Source organism: Artemia sp. Qi Xiang Cuo, chromosome 2 (assembly GCF_049724085.1).
Source record: "Artemia sp. Qi Xiang Cuo chromosome 2, ASM4972408v1, whole genome shotgun sequence".
NCBI lineage: Eukaryota > Metazoa > Arthropoda > Branchiopoda > Anostraca > Artemiidae > Artemia > Artemia sp. Qi Xiang Cuo.
Window position 1 is genome coordinate 89,996,841 of NC_142795.1, and position 15,933 is coordinate 90,012,773.

Consider the following 15,933-nt stretch of genomic DNA (forward strand, 5'->3'; position numbering starts at 1 on the left):
GATGTTTTAGGATTTCTTTGCCTTGCGCTTTGATTCGCAATAATTCGCATCACATGTGCTGCTTCGACGAATTAAGACCTTTATGTGTATTAATTATAAGACGCATAAAATAAAAGACATATTTATATTGTTCCTTAAATGAACAAATTCGTTTGGCTACCCATTTCAGTACCATTTACTCTTAGAGTTGTAGGGATAAAATACAACATTTAATTTTATTAGTTAACAAAAATTAAATATTTTTGGAATAAATTTTAAATTTATTTTTTAAAATAAATTTAATTAATTAATAATAATTATTAACAGTTATTCATTTGGCAAGCAGATTGACAGTCGTTTATTCTCATGGTTTTTACTATATTCGGCACGATTCCCTAGAAATCCTTTGTCTTACATTTTTTCCATATTTCTTTGGATTTGCCTTTTATGAAAGATTTGCTTTTTACCAAAATTTTCTCTTTCTATTTTGTCTTTTTCTATATTTTTAAATCTATTTTGTCCCTTTCTATTTTTTAAATCTTCCGTTACTATGGGCTAGAAAATAAATGTACGCTTTTTCAAATCAACGGGAAGGGGGAGCTTAATTCTGCATTTTTTCAGTTTTTCAACAAATATTCTAAAAAGCCAATTTCTATGGAAGTCCAAGGAGGATTTCCATAAAAATCAAAATCCAAGGAGGGGCGGGAAAATTAAGTAACGAGTGCAGAATATTTTGGCTTCTGATTTTGAAAAGGTTTATTGTGAAAAAAATTTAGGGTGATTTGGAAAAGAGCCTTAAACCCCTGAAAATGCCATCAATTTTTTTTTTATTGGTAAGTCTGAAAAAGGACCTACCGATCATTTGGTGCATTTGGACGCTCCCATCGGTCCTCGCTATAACACACGAGGTTGCAACTCATTGACCGTCTAAACCGTCAAATTTCAGCATCTTACGCCTCTGAAATTCATTCAAAATCCAATTTAATTGTCATCTACTAGCTAGTCTTGAAAATGCAATAGCCCTCCCTCCTATCTTGTACATTGTCCCACGGTTAACACCCAATGTTTAACAGTGGTGCTATGTAACACTCACTGGCATACAATACAGATAAAATATAAACTTCCTTCATTAGGACTAAGCTATATGGGTGATATGGGGTGATAGCTGCCTTCCTATTGCATAAAAATGTTTCTTCCGAGATATATGTGGTAAATGTTTCTTATGTGGAATTTATATTCTTACCGGCACAAAAGATGTTTATCAATTCAAAATTGTAGAAAAACGATGGAATAAAACAACTATTCTATTTACAAAGCAAATTCGGTGTTTGATTTTTACAGTTGAATCTGATTTTTGTCAAAACCATTCATTTCGGTACTGGTGCATTATATGGACATTTCTAAAAAGTCAAGTTTGGTTAATACTAATGAAATAAAATAAAATAAGATGAATATATAATAGTTTATACCATAAACTGCTTTGCATGTTTTTGTTTCTATTATACATGAGGGAAATTACAAAGTCCATAGAATACGCCCTAAATGATGTATTATCACCAGCTGAAAACTGCTACTTCTTCTAAATCGTTCCCTTGAAAACATCCTCGGAGGGTTGTCATCCTTGAAGGCTTGTCTTTTTATAATTGATTCAAGGTCAGTTCTATTGACTCAGAGTCATTTACTCAAGATCAGTCCTCGGAGGCTTTTCTTTTTACAATTAACTCAAGGTCAATAACATCGAATGGCTGGTCAACTTGTTAGAGCTTTATCCACAAAAGATCAATTTTTGTTTGACGTTTTCCTGAAAAATGTATTGCGTATTTTTGTGCAGATAGTTGACAGCCCTGGATTGACTTGACTAGCCTCTTAAACCTCTCGCTCTACAAATTTTAAAAACTAATGTTGCCAAAATACATTCCCTGACGTTGCCTTAAAATACTTCATGAGGTTTTTTGTGTTTTGTTTTTTAGCACTGAGGACGGCTTGGCGGAGGCTCTTGTCAAAATGTCTGTCTCGGATTTTCACTTTACTTCTTCCACTGGCTGAAAATCATCTGGCAATTCGCGGAAACTAGTCAACCCGGAAACTTAAGGAAATTCGCGGTCTTATTATCAAACTTTTCCTGTAATTAGGCTGGGAAGAATTTTGAATATCTCATAAGAAAACTTATTTCATTATTTTTTGCTTCTTGGAATTTAACATTTTAGGAGGGCCATGTCGTTAGAACTATAAATTGCCCATTGAAATCGCCAGGGTCAAAAACCCTAGTCAGGATGATTACAAATTCTCGCCATGAACCTGAAGGAACTTCATTTTCTTCTTCTTCTTCTATTTCACAGCAGGCGGGGTTTTCAGTATTTAGCCCTTTTCCTTTTGCTTCACTCTGTGGGCTACAGAGCTACTGGCTTGATTGTCTCTTATTTATTAGATATTCTCAGATATCTTTCAGTAGATCTTTCGACTCAAGGAGTTCAAATATAAGACGATAGATGTCGATTTCTATGCTCTGTGTGCAGGTATAGTTGGCTAGGCTCTTGGCTGATAGTGAGATTTTGTGGTGTTTGAAGCATTTTAACAGTTTACAAAGCAAGGTATGTTGTGCAGACGTCAGCATATTACATTCGAATAGGCAATGGTCAATTGTTTCATTATTCATATTACAATACCTGCACAGAGGGGACAGGGGAACTGAACCACTTGAATTAGGAAACTGGTACGAGAATGCAAGAAAGTTTAGTCCATTTGTTCCAGAACGAATTCTATGATAAATTTTAGAAGAATACTTATTGGGAAAGGGGGAAAGGATAGGATTATTTTTATTAAACATAATATCTGATAGTCTCCATTGTTAAATCTCTCTAATGGGGATTGGTCTCCCACTTGGCTGGTCAATATTTATAGCATTTTTTGTTATTTCATCAACCTTATGATTACCACTTCTACCAAAGTGGCTAGGAATATACTGAAGATAAGTTCTTATTCCACTTGAAGCAAGATTATCTATAATACTAAGACAATGATAAGTGTCAATGTCCAACTTATACTGAGGAGCTGAGGCCAGCACCTCAAGGCTTGATAAAGAGTCGGAATATACTATAATATTATTTGAATTAGCAATCAAAAGTTGGTTTTCCATAAGGTTTTCTAATGCCCAGATTATGGCATTTAAATCAGCAGACATTATAGATACATTATTATGCAATCTCTTACCCATTGCAATTTTCAGGTGAGGAAGGAAAGCACCACTTGCTACCTTGTCATTCATTTTGGACCCATCAACAAAGATTTGGAAGTGGTTTTTATAAGTAATTGTATTAAGTTCAGCAAATTTTTTCTGGAGAAAAGCGATGGGGGTTAAATATTTACTCCACTTTTAGAACTCAGTATCTATTATGGGAATTGACCAATTCCATGGAGGGGATTGGGGGAAAGTAGGTGCAATAGACTTTGCGGGTACAGGGAACTTCTTCTGAATATTGGCATACTCATCTACAATGTCTCTATATATGGCTGGATTTCTTAACCAATTATGTAGGGTATGTGAGCTATTTGATTCAATTTTTGTAAGATGTTTTGTCAAGAGAAAGCTACGTTTCTCCCTTATTGTTGTTAATCCACTCTCCATAAGCAGAAACTTGGTGCTTGTGGGTTTCCTAAGACCAAATATGAGACGTATTATATCATTTTGTATTGTTTCAATTTTTGCATCTGGGTCTTTACACATGAACCATAGACGATGAGCCCATAGTCAATAGGGGGTCTTATATTTGATCTATAAAACTGGAGTAAGGTTTTCTCTTTACAACCCCGGGGTGTGGAAAGAAGTCTTTTTAGTATACTTGTTTTTCTTTAGCATTTTTTTATTGTGTTTGAAATGTGGAGGTGGAAATTAAGTTTGTTGTCGAGCATGAGACCTAGGTAATCAATATGATTATCTTCTGGAATAGTTGTTTTATTTAGAGTTAGTCTTGCATTAACATGATTTCGCTTTCGGTGAAATTGGATTATTTTTGACTTGGTAGGTGCAGTGGGTACATCTGAATGTTGAGAGAATTTTTCAAATTGGAAAAGTGACTTTTGGAGCTTCGACTGGTGCTATCTCAAAGGTGTTGCCGGATGGCCATAGTCCCAGATTCCCAGCATTTTTTAAATTCTTGTGGGAGAGGTTCAGGTCGCAGAGATATACGGTAAAGAGGAGGCAGCTGAGGACTACTTTCTGAGGAAGGCCTTTGGTTATTGTCTTTTGGGGTGAAGAGGCTGAACCTACACAAACAATGCGAAGGATTTTATGAAAGATACTAGCTTAGGGGGTAGTCCAAGGTTTGCAAGTTTGTTTAAAAGGATTTGGTGGTTCACATTGTCATATGCCCCTTCAAAATCTTGGAAAGCTGCAACTAGGACATTATTTTTTGAGAATGATTCATTTATTGCATTTTTAACAATATGAAACCATCTGTTGTGGAGTGGTGTTTCCTGAAACCATTTTGAGTGTGAGGGATCATATTATTATTTTCAACAAACCAGAGGAGTCGGTAATTTATCATTTTCTCCATTATTTTCCCCATCACAGGAGTAATCATTATGGGCCTATAAGACTCAGGGTTATTTTTGGGTTTATTTTTCTTTAAGATTGGTAAGAGGAACGAACATTTCCATAAATTGGGGAACATAGAAGAAGCCCAAGCATGATTATAACAATTTAGAAGTTCCTGTTTGTATGAAGGGGTGAGATTCTTTATCCATGTAGGGTGTATATTGTCATAGCTGCAACTAGTCTAGTTTCTAATATGATGTATTGCATGATTCATTTCCTAGATTGAGAATGGGCTGGTTTTATACTCGGATCCTCGGCGTATTTGGTAACTTTGGTTCATAGGAATTGGGGACATTTTTCTGCATTTATTTCACTTTAGCTTATTAACAAAAAAAGAGGCAAATAGCTTAGCTTTTTCATTGTCATTGTTATAATGGGTATTATTATGTATAAGCTCATACAGGAGTGGGTTGGGGGAAGTATTTTTCCCACAGATTTGGCTTATGACTTTATGTATAATTGGCTCATGTGTTTCTCTGGAGAGATTATTTGCAAAATTATTCCAGTAGTTATATTTAGCATTTATTATAGTTCTTTTTAGATTAGATTCTGCTTGTAATTTTTTTAAATATGTAGTAGGTGATGGTTTTTTTATGAATGTTCTCCTAGCTGCCTTTTTTGTTCTCCATTTATTTTGGCACTTATTTGTCCACCATGCTTTGGGAATGTGTTTAGGGAAGGTTTTCTTGGGTGTTGTCCTGGGGATAGCATGATTAGCTGTATTTATTAGTAAAGATGTCAAAACTTCAGCATGTGTGTCAACTGTTGTGTTTGAAATGCATGAATTTTGGGTGAAACTTGTAATTTCATCATTTAGCTTATTTTGGAACATAGACTCATAGACTCATAGACTCATAGACTCATTTATTTATAAACAACTATCGTAGCCGTGGCCGAAGCCCCGACTAAATGGCGCTGTTTAGTACATTGCATAAAACTGGTCACTGGCGGTTTAAATAACTGACAAAAAAAGGCACGAAAGAATTGCTGTGACGGGTTGTTCGACACTTTGGCGGCACTAGTTGATTTTTATGGCGGGTGTTGGCGGTGATAGGTGCAGGTGGGGGAAGCAACGAACGGTGTTTCTGGGACGCAAGAAGGGACTGCCCAAAATTGCACATTAACTGTAAGCGCCTATCACGCAACGTTGGCAGTCGTAAGGTACTAAGGGCAGCCTCATAAGAGTTGTATTTCGGGCCTAGTATCACTTTCACTGCCCGTTTTTGAATGGCTTCCAGATCTTCACTTAGGTATTCAATATTATGAGCCTGAGGGCCCCACACAGGACACGCATATTCAAGGATTGGGCGCACATACGTGACGTAAACCGTCTTCAGCTGACTTTGTGAGAAACCCAGTCGGCGCAAGGTAATTAGCGACTGTAATGCGTAACTACCTTTTTTCACCAGACCGGCGATGTGCGCGCTAAATGAACAGTCGTCACTGAAAGTAACCCCGAGAATCACTGAGGTTGAGGTAGTAGGGTACCAAGGAACCGGGCATGAGAGGTCACGCTTAAGCGGATTAAACCTCATGACTTTTGTTTTATTCATATTAAGCTGGAGGTCATTAATGCTACACGCCTCGAGAAAGGAGTTCCTGATCTCACTGCTGAACTGGGGATACACGTCTGACTTTTCAGCAAGATATTTCAGAAGTAGGGAGAGATCGTCCACGTATTTGAATCTGTCTTCAAACTCGAGGATAATGTAGTTAATTACCGCTAAAAACAAAAGAGCTGCCAGCTTAGTGCCTTGTGGTGCGCCACACGTTAGTTCAGCCCACTCAGAGTTTAAGTCACTAGGGAAGAGAGCATAGACACACTGACAGCGGTTACGCAGGAAGTCAACAACTAAGAGCAAAATATGCTTCCTAGCGCCCATCTTTTTGAGGTTATTTGCTGCTGTATAGTGGCGGATCAAGTCAAAAGCCTTACGATAGTCGACTAAAAGCAGGTCAACGAGGCTACTGCCTTTGTCCAACCACTCGGTAATCAGGTGGTAGAGACGTACTAGATAATGCGTCGTACTACTCCCTTTCAAGCAGCCGTACTGAAACGGATCTAGGGCTGGCTGAACTTGGGCTAGGAGCTCTCTATAAATAAAAGATTCAGTCACTTTAGCCATATTAGGCGTAATAGAAATCGGACGAAGCTGATTGCAGGACTTCGGGTCTTTGACTTTAGGTACGACGCGGACGTAGGCTTTTTTCCAAGCACTCGGGAATTTGTGCTCCTTGAACGACTGATTGATCACTGATGAGAGTGGTTTTGCTAAAAACATAGAATATTCTCTTAAAAGTTTAACTGGCAATTCTCCTGGGTAAGAAGCACAGTTGCTTTTTAACTTTTGAAGTTCTTTATACACCGCGAACTCGGATACTTCAACGATTGTATCTTCAGAGACGTCAGCGATGAGGGCTTCGATTTCGGCTTCGGTGAAGGACGGGTGAGTAGTACAGATTGAAGTGAAAAAGGCGTTCACTTCGGCTGATTTTATCAGCGTTTTGTCGTCTTTCTGTATCTTAATTTCACTGGTGGTACGTTTACCGGTAAGACGCTTGACTTCAGAGTGCCACCTACGGGGCTCACCTTGAAGGAGAGGCGAGACTTTGTCATGAACGTACCTTTTCTGCGCTGCTCGTAACAGTTTAACAATGCGGTTACGAAGTTTGTTTGCTTGAACAATATCCCCACTGCGATGTAACTGGCAGCGAACAATTTGCTTTAGTGTTGATATATTTGGAGGTAAGTGATAGGGTTTCAGCAGGTTCGTTAGGGAGCAAACTATGGCAAAGTGGTCAGCACATAGACTATCAATTTTATTTATATAAATTTTATTCAAAATATTTAATGACACAATTTGTAGGTCAATTGTAGAGAAACTGCCACTTTTGGGGTGGAAATATGTATTCAGGTTTAGAGGGGTAGCAACAGCTAATTCAATATTATTTGAAGTCATACGCTCAATGAACTTACCAGCTTTATTTGCTGGTTTATTCCGCCACCAAAGGCTGTGGGCATTGAAGTCTCCACAAATAATGATATTTTTTAACATATTAGAATTATTTATATATCTGAAGAAATCCATGGCATCTGTAGTTTGGCCATTAGGGTTATAAAAGCTTATTATGTAAGTTTTTGTATTATTCAGCCAAACACTGATACCAATTGCGTCAACATCATTTTCAAAATCTGGCAAGTTGATGCCACAGAATTTTATATTATTCTTAACTATTAAAGCTACTCCACCTCCTTTTCTCTCTGATGATCAATCCTTTCTCAGGATAGTATATCCCAGAGACTTAATTTGTTGATTTTGGGTTAAATGAGTTTCCTGAAGGCAAGCAATATTGATGGATTTATTATTCATAAAATATATTATTTCATTTAGCTTATTTTCTGTGAGTGATCACGTTCCACTGGATTATTGATATGTGTTGTGTTGTTGATTTATTTTTCATATGACTGTGTATCAATGTTCAGCTTTGTTAATAGTAAAGCAAGATCTTTTTTTGCTTGAATGAGCATATCATCAGGGATGTAGATTTTTGCCAATTCTGCAATGATTCTTGTTTTCTGTAGTTGATGTATATTCATGGCCTGAACTGCATCACAGTTTAGAATGAATAAGCATATATTTGGGGATTGCATGTTTAGTTGTGCATCCTGTTTTTCAGATAAGGGATTAATTCCTGGTAGTGTTTCTGGTTCGTTCCTTCTTGGGAAGGGGGGCCAGGGTGACCTCATCTCACTGGACAAGGAGGCTTGTTGACTTGGTGATTCTTTCTGATAGGGACGTGAGCTAGGGGGCTTAGAGGATGGTGTTTTATAAGGGGTACTTGATGCATTGGGGGACTTGAGGGTTTTGGTTGGTTTCATTATGGGCTTTATTTGGTATGGTTGGGCAGCATTTGCTTCCATAGCTGCAAAGGGGTATGGAATGGCCTTCTTTGTTGCTATTTGGAGTGTTAGTGCTCTTTTCTTATATGCAAGGCATAGTGATTTATTGGTAGATTCATGTGGGCCTTTGCAATTGATACATGTAGGCTGAGTGTTGTTGCAAGTAGTCAACTCTTTAGGATGGGATGCTTTACAATTACTACACGCTACGAGAATTTCATTGCATTTGTTTGTTGTGTGTCCCAGCTTAAGACACCTCTGACACTGGATAGGCTTTGGTTTGTATTCCCTGTGCGGTTTGATTTGCCAAAATAGGGATAACTTTTCTGGGATATTAATTTTTTCCTTCAGTGTAAATAAGAAGGATCTACTTGTTTTTAGACCATTAGAGTTAGGTTTACCAAGTTGGGTAACATCTTCAACTGGGATTGTGTTGCCAGCCCTATCTGAGAGCCCTTCTTTTAACTCCTGAATGGGTATTTCTGGGGGAACATTATAAACTACTATTTTGTTGGGGATTGTTTTGGGTTCCATTTAGATGCATTAATTGGGATATTCAGAAGGGATTATAGATTAATTATTGTGTCTGCTGATTTCTGATCTTGAACAGCTATTAGCAGAGATCCATCACGGTGAATATTAAGATAAAACATTGATTTTAGCAATTTGAAAATTGAAACTCTTATTGCAGTAATCTTTTCTATTTCAAAGGGGGTGATAGGAGAAATTTTAAGGTAAATTCCCAAGTTTTGGGAGGGAGGATCTTGGGCGGGGAGAGGGGAAATACTTTTGATTGGGAGGATTTTTTTTCCTTTTTTTGGAGCTTCTAGAAAGGACCTCTTGAAACCCATTATCATCATTTATAGTGACATTAGCCCCTACACTGATCATTGTCCTATTATCAGAATTGAAGCTATCATGTGAACTTTGTGATAATGAGCTTGACCAGCCAAGATGGGTATCAATTTCACTGGTATTTGGGGTGGGATCTGGGGGGACTTTTTTTTTGGAGGAGTTCTATGCATTGCCTATTGGAATAAGCTTTAAACTAAAACAAGAAAGGATATTACTATGATAACAGACCGTCTGCACGCCACTGTGGGGAAAACTTCACCATCCACAAAAGAAACACCACAGTATGGCCCTGAGGAGGATTTTGAGCACGATTGGTTCGGTACAACTACTGATAAATCGAGATAATAATTCACAAGAAATGTATTTGTAAATTTCTTAAAATGTTGCTGTTGTTGTTCCATGGAAAGACTGAACTGATTCGTCTTCTTTTTTTTCTTTGCCGTTTCTGGGGCACTTAAAAGCGAACACCTGTTTCAGAAAAAAATTAGCAATAATTTAGATTCAAACCCTTGGTTCGAAAGTAAATGGACATGGAGATTACCACATCCACAACATAATGTTCTAACTAGTAGACTACAACGGCCTTGGTAGCAATTTCAATTTTTTTTTTTTTTCCTATTCTTGATCGCTCATTTATTACGTGCTACAAACAATTTTTTTACTGTAAGTAAGGAGCAACATTTAAACTTTAAACGAACAGGAATTCTTATATATATATAAGGGGGCTGTCCCATCCTCAGTACTTGCTCTTTACGCTAAAGTTTGACTGTTTGTCCTGATTCTTTAGAAAGGGCTACTTAAACACAAGAGACGTGATTTTGGATGAGAAGTATTTAAAAGACTTTAGCGCACAGTGCGAGAGTTTATGGCAATCTGTCCAATCAAGCAGAAATAAATTAATATGAAATAAAATATTGATAATGCAAAAAAATACAGGATGCAAAGTTTGGAAATACCACTGTTTTACTAAGATAATAGAAAACATCCGTTATGTGAGGTTTTAAAAGAAAATTGCTACTAACCACTTTTGTGGCTACGTAGGTAAATTGGTGGGTTTTGATGTGGTGGACTTATAGTATATAGTATAAGATTTTTGGGACCGAGGGCACACTGATCTATTTGCCGGGCTAACCTCTGTCTGTTTGATTTCTAGAAACTTGGAATACCGTTGGAATATCGTAAGTGTTCAAGTGTTTTATTCTATAGTTCTTTATCGTAGACTGCTTATAGTTTTTGATTACATGAGACTAGGAGTCCCCATGGCATATATATATATATATATATATATATATATATATATATATATATATATATATATATATATATATATATATATATATATATATATATATATATATATATATATATATATATATATATATATATATATATATATATATGTCTAGACTGTGTATTTTGTTGGCATAAATAAAAGTATTATATTATAACCAACTTCTATACAACCTTATTCATGCTTATCGAGTAATTCCCAGTCGGTACGCTCAAGGTAATTACTAGGACCAAATTCTATGAACTCCCTGTCCAAGTTTACTCACCTTAGGACCGTAATTATACCCCTTACAAGGGGCGTAATAATGTACCAACAAAAACCTTCGTTAAACCAGCTGCTGACAGCTGGGTGGCAACCAAAACCTTATTTTACAACAACATTAACCTTACTTTACTACAGCTGGTGGCATTCCGGAAAACTGGGTCGAGAAGACTAAATAAAAACTGTATATTAAAGTAAAAATTACTTTACCAGATGAAAAAATGGCTTCCCTATCAACGGTGCTTGAAATTGTATAAATTATACCAGAATATACGAGAATTTTGGATGTCGATGAGTTCATCGAAAAATTGAAAATTTTTGACGAATTAACAAATCCGTTTGAAAATAAGGTCAAAGAACGATCCTTTGCAGCTAGATTAATGGGAAGTCCGTTTAAGCACTTTGAATCAATTAAAGGAAAAGAACCAAAGGACAATAGCACTCTAATAGAATCCTTTAAAACAAGGTTCACAAAAACGAGTGTTTCCGAGAGGCAAAGAGCAGAGGTAGTTACAGTCAAGGCCTCAACTAGTATTCGCGAGTATGCAAACAAAATTTGTCAGTCTGTATGCTTACAGTTGGGCAAAAGTGGGAGTAACGAGACGGTACACAAAGTACAATTCCATACTTTTATACAAGGGTTACTAAAAAAAAAATACTAAGGCTAATATTATCACGGAAACCTAAAAATTTCGAGCAGGCTATAAACCTAGTGGAAACAGAGGTAAGAATTGATGAGGCTGTGAAATAGTTTGACCAGATGTCACTAAATAGCACAGAAAATCAAGAAAACGTAAACTATGGAAGCCAAAAGCATGTGAAATTTGAGGAGAGAGGGCGTGAACCAATAAGGCGCGACGGAGGCCAAGGGTCACCATCTATGGAAGTAACCGACAGATTCCTTGAGTTGTTGGCAGCTAGTAACTATAGAAAATGTGGGCACCCACCACCACCAAATACAAATAGTAGGAAAACCAACAGTGAAAGATCAAAGACACATAGAAGTAATTATACACCCCGTAGAAGCCAGGAAACCAACGGACAATTTAGGAAAAGATTTATTTCTATATTGTGGCAAACCAAATCACTTTGTGGGAGATTGTTGTCATAGAATGCCGAAGGAAGACAACAAATCAGAACACAGGGGGGCAGAATTTTTGGAAGGCAGGGAACGAATAATACTTGGCAGCACCAAATGATATTCCTTAATTTATGCCTAGAAATCAAACGGTAAACAACACCCAAAAGACCAACACTGAAGAAAATTGGGAAAACCCCGAAAACTTTTGGACAAATGATAGTGGGCATTTAAACGGAGGAACCAGCCTGTAAGGGTTGACAGAGCACCCCTATATAGTTTAGAATGCTGTGATACGGGGATAAAAAATAATTTACCGATTTCGGGTTGTTTTAAAATTGAGTGTTTCCAAGATTTACGGTGTTTAGTTGATACAGGCACGTCAAAATCCTTAATTCGAGAGGAGGTATTATATATTAATTCGAGAGGAGGTAGATTATATACTGTAAGTCACCCACATCTAAAACCCACCAATTTACGTACATAGCCACCAAAGTGGTTAGTAGCTATTTCCTTTCAAAACCTCACATAACGAATGTTTTCTCTTATCTTAGTAAAACAGTGGTATTTCCAAACTTTGCATCCTGTATTTATTTTTGCATTATAAATGTTTTATTTCATATTAAATTATTTCTGCTTAATTGGACAGATTACCATACTATTCCCTCCCTTAGCAAGAGTTGTCCCAACTCTAAATATTTTACTTTTGGAACATCAAATTTCAAGTATTTGAATGTGGTTCTTATTCTTTCATTCTCTGGTTCCAATCAAAAGTAAATAAGTAAGCAAGGCCAAAAGTTGTCAAAATTGTTGACAGGCTATTATTATCTTCAAAAAACAAATTGACATGTAACCCAGAAAGGTGTTTTCAAGCACCCAACTAAACCCTCTGTGAAACTGGAGTTTGAAGAGTTTAGGAACATACTGCTCAGAAAATAAATTTTTAGGAATATACATATAGTCCAAATGTAGGTTTTAGAACCTGGGTACTTATTAAGAACTCGGTAAACACGTGAGAAGGGAAGTTTCGTTATTGCTAATGAAATAAAATAAAATAAAAGGAAAATAAAATAGATTATGAACATAATTTGGACTATATATTTGCATATTAGGGGGGGGGGGGTAAAGCTTTGCATATATTAAATACGTAGCCTAACCTAAGTACCTTTTTATGTCTCTTTAACCCACCAAAAATTTAAATTTAAATCTTTGTTATTGAGTGAGCAATACCTCACTAGCCAGTGAACACCTGTTTTTCATATAGCATCTTTGAGATTTCGATGCGGTCTTTCTCACGTGTTTACCAGATTATTAATATGTACCAGGACCTGCTTCTAACCTTTTTCACTACCCCAAAAGTGTGAAAATTCCCAGAAAAATAGGTCCATACTTTGTACAAAGTCCAAATTTGGCTTCAAATTCTGCATCATTTCTGGGGACTACCTTGCCAAAGCCTATATTGTAAAAGAAGCAACCTCTAAGTTAAACTTGCAAAACAATTTCAGTATTGAAAAGGTCTTTGATTTGTAGCTTTACAAGTAGGATAAGGGTAAAATTCTAGATGATGAGCTATCTTAGAAAATAGTTGAAGTACGTGAATGACACCTTCATAGATGAGCCCAGAGATAAATTATGCCAGGGGAAGGTGTTTGAAGCTCTTATCTCTACTCCAGATAATTCGAATAATTTGAATAGGAATTTTCGCTACATTCTTTAAAATTTAAGACATGTTTCTACAAGTCTTCAAAACCTTAGAAGTCAGTATTTTACAAAGATATGGGATCTTTACTATTTTCTATTTCTACAAAATGGCTTGTAAAGGGGTTCTGCACCCTTTGAAATAAGTAACTAACGTAATCTTAAACAACTTCTTGCAGCATAATCTAAAGGTAAAACTGCAAACCCATTCTCCAAATTTGGGTTTGCTCCTTTCTCTAAAAGATAATCTGCCACCAACATTTTCCCTTGTATTGCGGCCCAATGCAGAGGGGTGCGCTTTTTACAATATAATATGTCTATATGAGAACCCTTTGAAACAAGTAACTGACACATATCTAGATTGCCTTCTGCAGAGGCATGGTGTAAAGGTGTTCGTCCTGAATTATCCCAATTTTCAGCCTTCAAAATTAGGTTTGCTCCCTCTTCTAACAGATAAGTAGCCACAGACAGTTGCCCTTCTTTGACGGCCCAATGTAAAGGAGTGCACATTTTATTGTCTATGGGGTCTATATGTGCACCCTCTGAAACAAGTAACTGACAAATGTCCAATTTACTTTCTGCCGCAGCAATGTGTAAAGGAGAACGCTCTTTATAATCTAAGGCGTTTATATTTACCTTTTCAAATAATACTGCAGTATAATGCAAAGGTGTTAGTCCGTACTCCCTAGTATTCAAATTTAGGTTTTTTCCTTTGGCAACAGCGTAATGCAAAGGCTTTAGTCCGCACTCCCTAGAATTGAAATTCAGCTATGCTTTTTTTTAAAGATAATAAGCCACCGAGTTTTGCCCTTCTTTCTCGGCCCATTGTAAAGGCGTACGCATCTGATACTCTAAGGCATCAATATGTGCACCCTTTGAAAAAAGTAACCGACACAGGTCTACTTTACCTTTTTCTGCGGCTTAATGCAAAGGTGTTAGCCCACACTCCCTAGTATTGAAATTGAGCTTTGCTCTCTTTTTCAAAAGATACTTAGCCACTTCTTCGCGCCCTTCTTTCGCGGCCCAATGTAAAGGAGTACACTTTTGATTATCTAAGGTGTCTATGTGTGCACCCTCGGAAACAAGCAATTGACAAATGTCTAGTTTACCTTCTGCCGCAGCAATGTGTAAAAGAGTACGCTCATTATAATCCAAGCCATCTATATGTGCATCCTTTGAAACAAGAAACTGAAACATGTCTCGTTTGCTTTCTGCTGCAGCATAATTTAAAGGTGTTAGTGCGAACTCGTCAGCCTTCAAATTGGGCTTTGCTTTCTTTTCGAAAAGATACCTAGCCACACATATTTGCCCTTTTTTCTCTGCCCAATGTAAAGGAGTGTTCATTTCATAGTCAAAGATCAATATGTGCATCCTTTGAAACAAGTAACTGAAACATGTCTCGTTTGCCTTCTGCTGCAGCATAATGTAAAGGTGTTAGTCCGAACTCGTCAGCCTTCAAATTGAGCTTTGCTTTCTTTTCGAAAAGATACCTAGCCACACATATTTGCCCTTTTTTCTCTGCCCAATGTAAAGGAGTGTTCATTTCATAGTCAAAGATCAATATGTGCATCCTTTGAAACAAGTAACTGAAACATGTCTCGTTTGCCTTCTGCTGCAGCATAATGTAAAGGTGTTAGTCCGAACTCGTCAGCCTTCAAATTGAGCTTTGCTTTCTTTTCGAAAAGATACCTAGCCACACATATTTGCCCTTTTTTCTCTGCCCAATGTAAAGGAGTGTTCATTTCATAATCAAAGATCAATATGTGCATCCTTTGAAACCAGTAACTGAAACATGTCTCGTTTGCCTTCTGCTGCAGCATAATGTAACGGTGTTAGTCCGAACTCGTCAGCCTTCAAATTGAGCTTTGCTTTCTTTTCGAAAAGATACCTAGCCACACATATTTGCCCTTTTTTCTCTGCCCAATGTAAAGGAGTGTTCATTTCATAATCAAAGATCAATATGTGCATCCTTTGAAACAAGTAACTGAAACATGTCTCGTTTGCCTTCTGCTGCAGCATAATGTAAAGGCGTTAGTCCGAACTCGTCAGCCTTCAAATTGAGCTTTGCTTTCTTTTCGAAAAGATACCTAGCCACACATATTTGCCCTTTTTTCTCTGCCCAATGTAAAGGAGTGTTCATTTCATAATCAAAGATCAATATGTGCATCCTTTGAAACAAGTAACTGACACATTTCTAGTTCACCTTTTGCAGCACAATGTAAAGGAGTTAGTCCGCATTCGCCAGCCTTCAAATTGAGATGTGCATTTTTAAAATT